This window comes from Neolamprologus brichardi, chromosome 23 (genome assembly GCF_056152115.1).
Source record: "Neolamprologus brichardi isolate AB-2024 chromosome 23, ASM5615211v1, whole genome shotgun sequence".
NCBI classification, from domain to species: domain Eukaryota; kingdom Metazoa; phylum Chordata; class Actinopteri; order Cichliformes; family Cichlidae; genus Neolamprologus; species Neolamprologus brichardi.
This window is the reverse complement of record NC_142125.1, coordinates 42,884,522-42,893,931: the sequence shown is the minus strand read 5'-3', so window position 1 is coordinate 42,893,931 and position 9,410 is coordinate 42,884,522. Positions and strand designations below refer to the sequence as shown.

General features: G+C 43.2%; 1 long non-coding RNA gene across 1 annotated transcript; it reads right to left on the bottom strand.

The window, feature by feature from the left end:
• Positions 1–5,742: 5,742 nt before the first annotated feature.
• On the bottom strand, positions 5,743–7,111 carry LOC102796302 (uncharacterized). The gene is made up of 4 exons (XR_015717221.1): positions 6,986–7,111; positions 6,559–6,637; positions 6,153–6,269; positions 5,743–5,982 (listed from the first exon to the last, which is right to left on the bottom strand). It is a non-coding gene; the product is annotated as an uncharacterized LOC102796302 (long non-coding RNA).
• Positions 7,112–9,410: the final 2,299 nt, after the last annotated feature.

Sequence of the window (9,410 nt, the reverse complement as noted above, 5' to 3'; positions counted from 1 at the left end):
CAGATGCTTGAACTGTGCAACTATCGTATAAACAGAGTCTACTTCACAGTTTGCAGGTAAGAACTAATCTACGTGTGAGTTGTTACCTTGTGCTCAGACCCTCAGCTCCAAATGTGTGTCCCATACGTTGGAAGGAAGTGTGTGCTGTCTTTTATAACCATAGCACAAAGCAGAAGAGCCTGTCTGTTGTGTAAAGAATCAGGACAGGGTTCAACAAAACACACTTTCTAGCTGTGTTGCAAGAAAGAAATTTACAAGGAAACTACATCCCACTGATGGATCACGTACCAGAGGCTTCTTCTCAGAAGGGCAGACCTGATTTCAGATTTCATTGCTGAGTTAAACTGAGTCTTAAAAAGAGGAAAAACAAAGAACAGCTTCCATCTATTAAATGTTCTTTTAATTACCTTCCTGTTTTTAGATGCTGCTTCCCTTTCTTTCAACAGTTGCAGCAGTAATTCTTTCTTTTGGTGGAGTTCATGTTGCAACAGCAACGGCTGAAGAGTGTGCAACGATCTAAAAGTACACAGAGGGATGGAGGACGGACAGATCGCTCTAGCAGCACATGCTATAGTGTAGTTGGGTAAGAGTGTAAATCAGGAACTTACTACTGGACATTATGTTGAAGCTCAAAAAGTGCAGGTACCATTTAGGTCACTTCAGCATTTTACAGGACATCCCACTAAAGTCACCTATGTGTCGTCATGCTTGATGCATTGTGCTTTTCTGATATTTAACATGTAAAGCTTTCTTGCAGGCGTGCTGTACAGACCTTCGGGTGTCAATATCCTGAAATGAGAAGAATACTGAGCCAAGAGTTAGTACTTTGCACTATCCCAGATACCATAGGGCAGGGGTGGGGAACGTCAAGGGCCGGTGTCCTGGAGGTTTAGATGTGTCCTTGATCCAACACAGCTGATTCAAATGGCTAAATGACTCCTCAACATGTCATAAAGTTCTCCAGAGGCCTGGGAATGAAGTAATGATTTGATTCAGGTGTGTTGACCCAAGGTGAGACCTAAAACGTGCAGCACACCGGCCCTCGAGGCCTGGAGTTGTACACCTTGGACAGATTGTCAAGCTGATGCAGGGCTAACACAGAGAGACTCATTCACACCTATGGGGCATTTAGAAAGGCCAGTTACCTAACCCCACTATCTGCATGTTTCTGGACTGTGGGAGGAAGTCAGAGTACCTGAGACAACCTGCACAAACACAGGGACAATATGCAAACACAGAAACACTCCGGCCAGCCGGTAAACTCAGAAGCTTCTCACTGTGATGCAGCAGTGCTAACCACTGTGCCCATCAGCCATGTCTTACAGGTAAAGTGTTAAACAGGCTAGCTACTGTCGACAGTTTGAGAAGCTTTAACTGAATAAAGTCCAGTGCTGCCATTGATGTCAATGATTTCATTTCTTATTTTTAGTCATATCATTATAGGCCTAAAAATGTGCTGCAAACACCCGTGGCAACGATTTATCGTACTCAATAGTTATGTTTTTTTGTTACCTGTTGACACAAACGACGCTCTTCATTTTCTCCTCCCCATCACCTCATTATGACAGTCCACGAGTACACGTCAGACTGTGGTCCTCCTAACAAACCATCAGACAGAACTTGGTTTGTTGCTGTTCTGTCTTTTATTGCAAGGAAAATAGGAATAAAATAACTATAAACTAACAAGTTTATTGTCCCACATCTTTGCTTTTAGCATTAAAAGCAAATTAAAACAGTCACATGTGGCTGTTGTTGTGCTGCTTTTGAAGGCAGGTGCAGCCCTGACACTCCCGTTTGTTTATGACTGATTGCAAAATAACAGACTTTTCAGCACTGACGCAAGAAAGGACTCTACCCAACTTTTTCATCACATTATTGCCATGTTAGAAAGTTCAGAGGACAGAGGAGAGGGTACAAAATGACAATAAGGTCAAAGACATTATCCTTCTTTACATGCTTGTAATGGCATCGCCAACAGTTTCAGGCAGCTCTTTGGACTGTGTTTGTGTGGTTCCTGCAGCAAGCTACAAAGCTGCAGTTGTTTGTTCAGCTTAATTCAATTGAGTTTTATTTATGCTTACACTTTATATTGTAAAGAGGAGACACTACAATAAAACAGAGAAAACCCGAACAATCAGATGACTCGCCTTGATGCATTCTCACTCATCCAGGTAAGTAAATCTCCAAAAGTTGATTCTGTTCATCTGGATGTTTTCAGTGGGAGAAACGTTTCGTCATCATCAGGTGACGTCTTCAGTCTCAGCCGTCTGCAGGTTTCAATCTTATAAACAGGACATTTGCATAATGACTGAAACCAGCCCACTGAAGGAACAATGGGCTGGGAGGTCACCTTCATCATAATTATGCAAATTGTCATGGCCATTGATCAACAACTACTGATCAATAACCATGAGTCCCATTCACACAGAGTTGGGGAATGGCTGCAATCACAGCATTGTAAGATGGTGACAGATGTACCCTTAGGCCCCCTCCTCGATTCAGAGATGGTCTTTCCCTTTTCACGTAAATGGCCTCCTTGACTCCGCCCTCAAACCAGCGTTCCTCCCTGTCCAGGATGTTACATCCTCATCATTGAAAGAGTGTCCACTGATCTGTAGGTGTGAATAGACTGCAGAGTCCTGGCCTGATGAGGTAGCTCTTCTGTGTTGTTGCATCCTCTTAGTCAGAGGTTGTTTGGTTTCCCCGATGTATAAATCCTGCACTTAACAGCTACACTATGTTACTCTGTTTGTGTCGGGGACCCGATCCTTGGAGTGGACCAGTTTTTGTTGCAGCGTGTTTTGGGGTTTAAAAGCCACAGAGACCCGGTGTTTAGGGTGGAAGAAACTAAGAGCCGGGCTTTCAAATAAATAAAAGCTCTGTCCAGGTGTACTGTTGACTAATAAGCCTGAGTGGAGTATTGCTGACACTCCTGCTCCTCAGCCTGTGCTCTGAGGATCCTCACAGTTAGTACTGATTCAGGGGTGTCGATTCATTGAAACTACTATAATCATCCTGCTGTAACCAGGTTTCTGTCAGGCAGAGTAAATCCATTTGTTAATCAATTATTAAATCCTTTATTAACAAGGACTTAGACGAGCAGGACTTAATGTTAATAATCCAAATGTAACTGTTCTACTCTTTGGTGTTGCATTGTTCTTTTTATTTAGATTTGTTTATGTTTAAATAAATTTTGGCTCATTTATTCACGGTTTGTGAGCAGGCACCATCTCAATGGGGTTGCTGGGGATAACTACCTTGTAATATTAAAGGGCAAATGGACCGGCACTTATACAGTGCTATTCTAGTCTAACTGAGCACTCGGAGCAGTCTTTATCGACTACAAGGCACGTTCACCTGGGGGCGGTCTGCTTGTCTCCACCCCAGGGAAAAGGGTAACATCTCCTGAGTCTGGGTACCATCAACCCTGGTGGTACCTGGACCTGGGGTAAAGAGTATGTTTGAGCAGTGTGAGTATGTGTGCAGTGTCCATTTATGTTTGTCTCCATGTTGGGCGAGTGCTGAGTATATATATTGTATGTTTGTGCACGAAGGTGGGAATGCACGTTTGTGTCTGTGTCTATATATCAGGTCGAGTCTTAGACTCCACCTCTCTGGGAACATCTCAGGCCATCCCGGGTGTGGGGGCCTATCTCTCCCCTCACCACACTCCCTCAGGTGGCTGATGCCCTCAGGTATCAGTGCGTTGGTGGCTGGGCACTCAGGTATGTACCAGTTCAGTCCCGGTGGCTGCTTGGCGGGGCCTGCTGCCCATAGGTCAGTTGGGTCCCTTCCAAGACATGAGGGGCCCTTGGACCTCGGGCCTGGGGATCGGTCCACTCTGGCACAGCTGTCTGCCGGTAGAGCCTGCAGGCACGTCACTACAGCCCCACCTGCTGGGTGGACCCACGTCCGGGGGTTTTCCTCTGCTCTTTCCAGGAGGGTGGTTGCCCCTCTGATGATCCTCCTTGGGCTCTTGTGCTCTGGGGGGGCCTATAGATGTCTGGGGCCTGGATCTCCTCCATGCCTGCTTCATGCCCTGGGGGGCGGGGCCATGGCTCCCCACACCCCCTAGCACAGGGGTCGGCAACCTGCGGCTCTTTAGTCCTTATAGTGCAGCTCTGCGTGGTTTGAGAAAATAAATTATTTTTTTAAGTATTTAGCTGAAGTGTATTTTATTTATGTTAGTTCTTTTTTAACTTGTAGTTCTAAATTGGAAGATTATTGTGATTTTGAAATATAAAAATAAAATTATATTATATTATTTTTTCATAGCTCAAAATAAGCGTCACACTAGCGGAAGTCGGTGTACCCGCCGAAACGCCGTGCATTTATCAAGACTTTCAGGTAGGCCAGTTATGGATCTTCGATTCCACATTATGTCAGCAGCTGTTCTCCACTGTGAACTATGTTAAAAACAAACATGCTCACGCCTCACAGACGACAGCTTACAGTCCTGTAAAGATGAAAGTGACTTCGTACAGCCCCGATCTGCAGACGCTGTGCGCAGAGGTTCAGGAGCAGAAGTCCCGTTGTAAACATATCACGGCAGACCCGACGATGTTTGCATGAACACGCTTTTCAGCATCTCTTTATTGACCACTTTTCACACACGGTTGCTGTACGCACACAGCCGGCTGTAGCTTTGCAGCTCACAGCCCGACACACACCAACACAACAGCACAGACGTTAAGGTGGCGAGGCGTGATTGCGGGTGCCGCTCAGGTGCGTCCGCCTCCCCTGCAGCGGCGCTGCAGACCACGCCCCGCCACACACATTAACCTGGTAAAATACATATTTAGACAGAATTTTGCAAATATCTATTTTTCATCTTTCAGCAGCATAGAGCTTTTTTTCAATTATTTTTTAAAAGTCAGGTCAAGGCTCCAAAAGCACAAAGGAGATATAAGGGTGGCTCACAACAGTTTTTGTTTGCTGGATCATTTTAGTTCAGCTGGGTGTCTTTGCTTTGGTTATATTTCTTTAAGAGTTCAAATGTGTTAATTACATAAATAAAATGTAATTTTCTCTGTAGCACTTCATGGATTTCATCAGCAACACACCTTAGTTGTTCACACAAAGCATAAAGGTAAAAAAAACAATATAAAAATACTATTTGTGGCTCCCAGAGTTTTCTTTTGCGTGGAAACTGGGTCCAAATGGCTCTTTGGGTGTTAAAGGCTGCTGACCCCTGCCTTAGCAGATCATTACATGGAGAAACCTTTTGAGCGCGCTGAGGTGCTCACAGACACAAACTACACCTTTCTTGGCTGCTACCTCAAACAACATTGTGCGCTGTTGGTCTTGCGAGCTGCACAATAACTTTCAATATTTAGTATTTACTGTTAGTTACAGTTACAGTTACCCAGGTTATTGCTGTGGTGTCGTGTTTATTGTGTTGCTCTCCTTTTGTTTGTTTGGGTTTTTTGTTCTCTCTCAGCAGGTGATCCAGATGATTTTTGTTTCGTGCCCTTCCTCACTGTCCCTTTTCCCCTCTGTTTTTCTTTCCCTCCCTCTCTTTCTTTTCCCTTTCCTTTCCCAGCCATGTCTGTCCCATCGGTGACAAGTGAAAATAAAATAAAATAACAAAGGTCAGTCAAATGGACTGAATGTCAAGGCTGTGATGATCCAGTTGGTAAAGTAAATCTGTTGGGCATCTTTCTTGGCCTTCAGATAATAATTCTGACGGTGAAAGAACCAAACAGGACAGACAAAAATAAAAAAAACAGTCCTTACACACAATTATCCTTTTGTTATCCTTTCAATCCTTTTTATTGAAATGAAAGAGCAGACGGTCAAAAGAAAACAAAACAATGGTTAAAAGTGACTCCATGTCTTCTGATATCACTGCGACATTTTCATGCAGAAGTTTCCCTCATCAGTTGCACCGATCATCAGTACACGTGAAGACGTTATAGCTGGAAATGGACTTCAGAGCAAAGGCATCAGCTCTCCTCATGCATCTTTTGAAGTACGAGTATCCTGCAAAAGAGCAAAGTGAAAACTCGTACTGTACTCTCACAGATTGGAATGAAAAGAAACACCATCATCAAAAATAACAATAATAACTTGGCCTCAAATTAGGAGAATATTTACAGAATGTACAAAACATAAAGTTCATGTTTTATAAGTGTGTGTGTGACCATACTTACTGGGAAATGTGTTGATGACATAGGCACAGACCTCATCAGGTCTCTGGCAGGTCTCCACTTTGTTAAAACAGCTGCCACCAGCTGTTATTGGGACGCAGCGGTTACACTGCAGAGCCTCTGATAGAAGACAGAGATACACATGAATATGAGTGTTCATATTTAATATTAGTGAACACTGATGGCAAATCTACTGAATTAAAAACAGAAGAGAAATATGTTGAAGTCCAGCTCTTCAGTGTTACTGCCCTAACAGGAGATTGGTGGCACTGGCTCGTTTTAGTTAAGTTCAATTTTCTTTTTTTATAGCGCAACAGTTGCCTCGATGTGCTTTATTCGGTAAAATAAATATACAACTCCTCCGACTTTGAATTGAACGGAACAAAAGCAGTCTGTAAATCTAACTTACCACTGCTGATGAAGATCATGAGGAGGATGACAGCAGGTGCAAAGGCTTTCATTGTCTTCTCTTGCAGGAGAGTTGGTCTCTGCAAATATTACTTGGATTACAATAAACTCACTCATATGACCAAATGCTGCTGAGTGTGGATCAAAAACAAGACTCTGAGAAAACATCAGCTTTTCCCCTTTCTTCAAACACAGAAATCCTTCATTTCTTATTGTGTCTTATTTTTGTTCCCGTGTCCAGGCGTCTCTGTGTCGTCAATCCAGTCCTTTCCCAGTCCTTTCCCAGTCCTTTCCCAGTCCTTTCCCAGTCCTCCTGCTGCCGATGCTGCCAAACCCTCACCACGAACAGCCCACATGTCTCAGTGATCACACGTTTGCACCAAAGAACAGTTAAAAAGGACATTTTGATTTAGAAAATGAAGAATTACCTGATGATGTTTCCTTTAGCAAAGGTACAGCTTCACTAGACTGAGCGCTTCACTCGGGAGTTTATAGTCTGCTGAGACGTTACACAAACAATGGATATTCCACTTTAATGAAAGCCGACTACAGAAGATTACAACATCATGTTAATGAGCTACCACTCTGCAAAGAAACAACGCAAACACACAATTTCACTCCAAGCAAAATTTCCCAGAGAGTAGAAAAGCGCTTTAAAAGAATCAGACAATTTACCACGTACAACGTAGCAAACAGCAAACTCTTTACTTCACCAGCAGTCAAATGTGGTGAACGGTGCAGCAGGACTGTCTGAATGCTTTTAAATTCTTTCATCTTCTTCTGTCACGATTTCACTGCCCTGAAACAAATAATGTTCAAGCTGACGCTGTAACAAGCAGCAGGTAAGTCTGTGTGTTTCCTTGCTCGTACAGCAAAGCGACCCAAACAGTGGCTTCTACATTAAAATGGTTTGTAATTTGCAACATTTATCTTTATTATTTATGTATTTGTTATTATTAATTCTTGAATTGTTATTTCCCAGAACACAGAATGTCTACAGGTTCATTTCTGCTCACCTGTAGTTTGACTGTTGTTATTCTTTCATCCCTGCTGCACCACTGTAAATCTCATTCCTGCCTAACATGTATTCCTAAAGCAGCCTCGTTAGTATACGTCTATGTCTCAGCTTTCTAAACTTACATTTAATTCTCTGGTGTTTGCACCTTCAAGTATCTGCATGAACATCCACTGTTGTGTCCATTACTGAAGCTGTTCAGCAGCAGAAATAACACAGCTGCGTAGGACACAATGTCCTTATTTATCTAACATGCAACACAGTAAATCAGACACCCTCTTACACCATCACTGGTTACTGGTACTCTGAGTTTTATTTGAGTAAAGATGGTTTCCACAAATGGTCTTGTCAGGTGGGTCAGGTGGAGTATCGATCTTCCCACCCTGAGTGATTCCCAGCTTCACACGCTCCAGCATCTGTTAGCAGGACTTGTATGTGTACATCTGTATATGTATGTCATTTATAATTTGTTCATAATTGTCCCAAATTTCCCAAAATGTTGAAAAGTATAATCAGTGGCATGAACAGTTTGAGCGTGATGCTGTTGAGAAATCCAGTAAACGAGTCATGTTAGTGAGTAAAGCTGGAATAAACCAAGCATGACTCACAGGGTCACAGCTGGGAACAGCAGGTCAGGAACTCTGCTGAGGAACGCTCACGACAGTTTCTGTGGGAGTGTCCTGCGTGTCTGTGACACATGGGCTGTGTCCCAATTCAGGGTCTGCACGCTTGAAGTACGCATTTCAAGTGCGATTACGTCACCGCCACGCAACGACGGCTGTCCCAATTCGAAGTGTACTTGAAATGCATGCTCCAAATGCGCCGTCAATTTCCCCAAATATCAAGCGTGGTCCGGTGCGCGCTTCGTGGTCCCATATATCCCACAATTCATAGCGCGGCGGTGGGTGTGGATAATTTTGCCGCAAAATACGGCAGAAGGGAGCGGCCAAGAGTGAACTGTCAACAGTAAGTACTGAATATGACGTCACTTATTCATGTGCGAATGTTTAATAACGAAGAACATTAAAACATTCCTGTCGGCAAAGTCTCATGAACAACATCAGCTAATTGTTATTTACTAACTAATCTTAAATAACTGTTCAGTACAGAAATGAAGCCCAACAATCATGTTTTACAGTCCTGTGGTCTCAGCCTCAGATACTCAACTAATCAAAGTGATGTCATGACAAAAATTAATGACCAACAAAACATTTTTCTCCTTCATTTCTGTCACACAAAGCTGTATGTAATGTTTCTCGCCGTTAGTATCATGGTTGCTAGGCAACCTAAACAGCGCGACGAAGGCTAGACCGTCCCATTTCACAAGCCTCTCACTTCCGCACTTCTCGTACTTATAGTACGCACCGTACGTAGTACACGTAGTGCGCGTACTTCAAGCGTGGAGACCCTGAATTGGGACACAGCTATGGACTGGTTGGCTTTAGTGAGTCAGAAGTGTCTTTAAACTCAGTCTTCAGCAGAGAGCTCAAATCATCAGATGGTGACATTTGATTGGACTTAAAAAGCTCTAAACGACCATGTACCAAAACCTAAATCCATACACTAAATGACGTCTGTAAAAAACATCTGGCACCAGTCTGCATGCCTGTATTTGCGCTCTGATGACCTGACCGTTGCAATGACATTCATATTAATGTTGCATGTAGTTATAATATTAACAGTTTTAACCCGATCAGTCTGACAGCACAGAGGCCGAGCATGTTTTCTTTCTTGTGTTGGTCCATGTGTAAATGTCTTCTATGCTCCAACACGGCATTTTTTTCATTGCTCTAGTGGATTTAGTCAAATTAGATTATATGGGCCTTTCTCAATGTGCG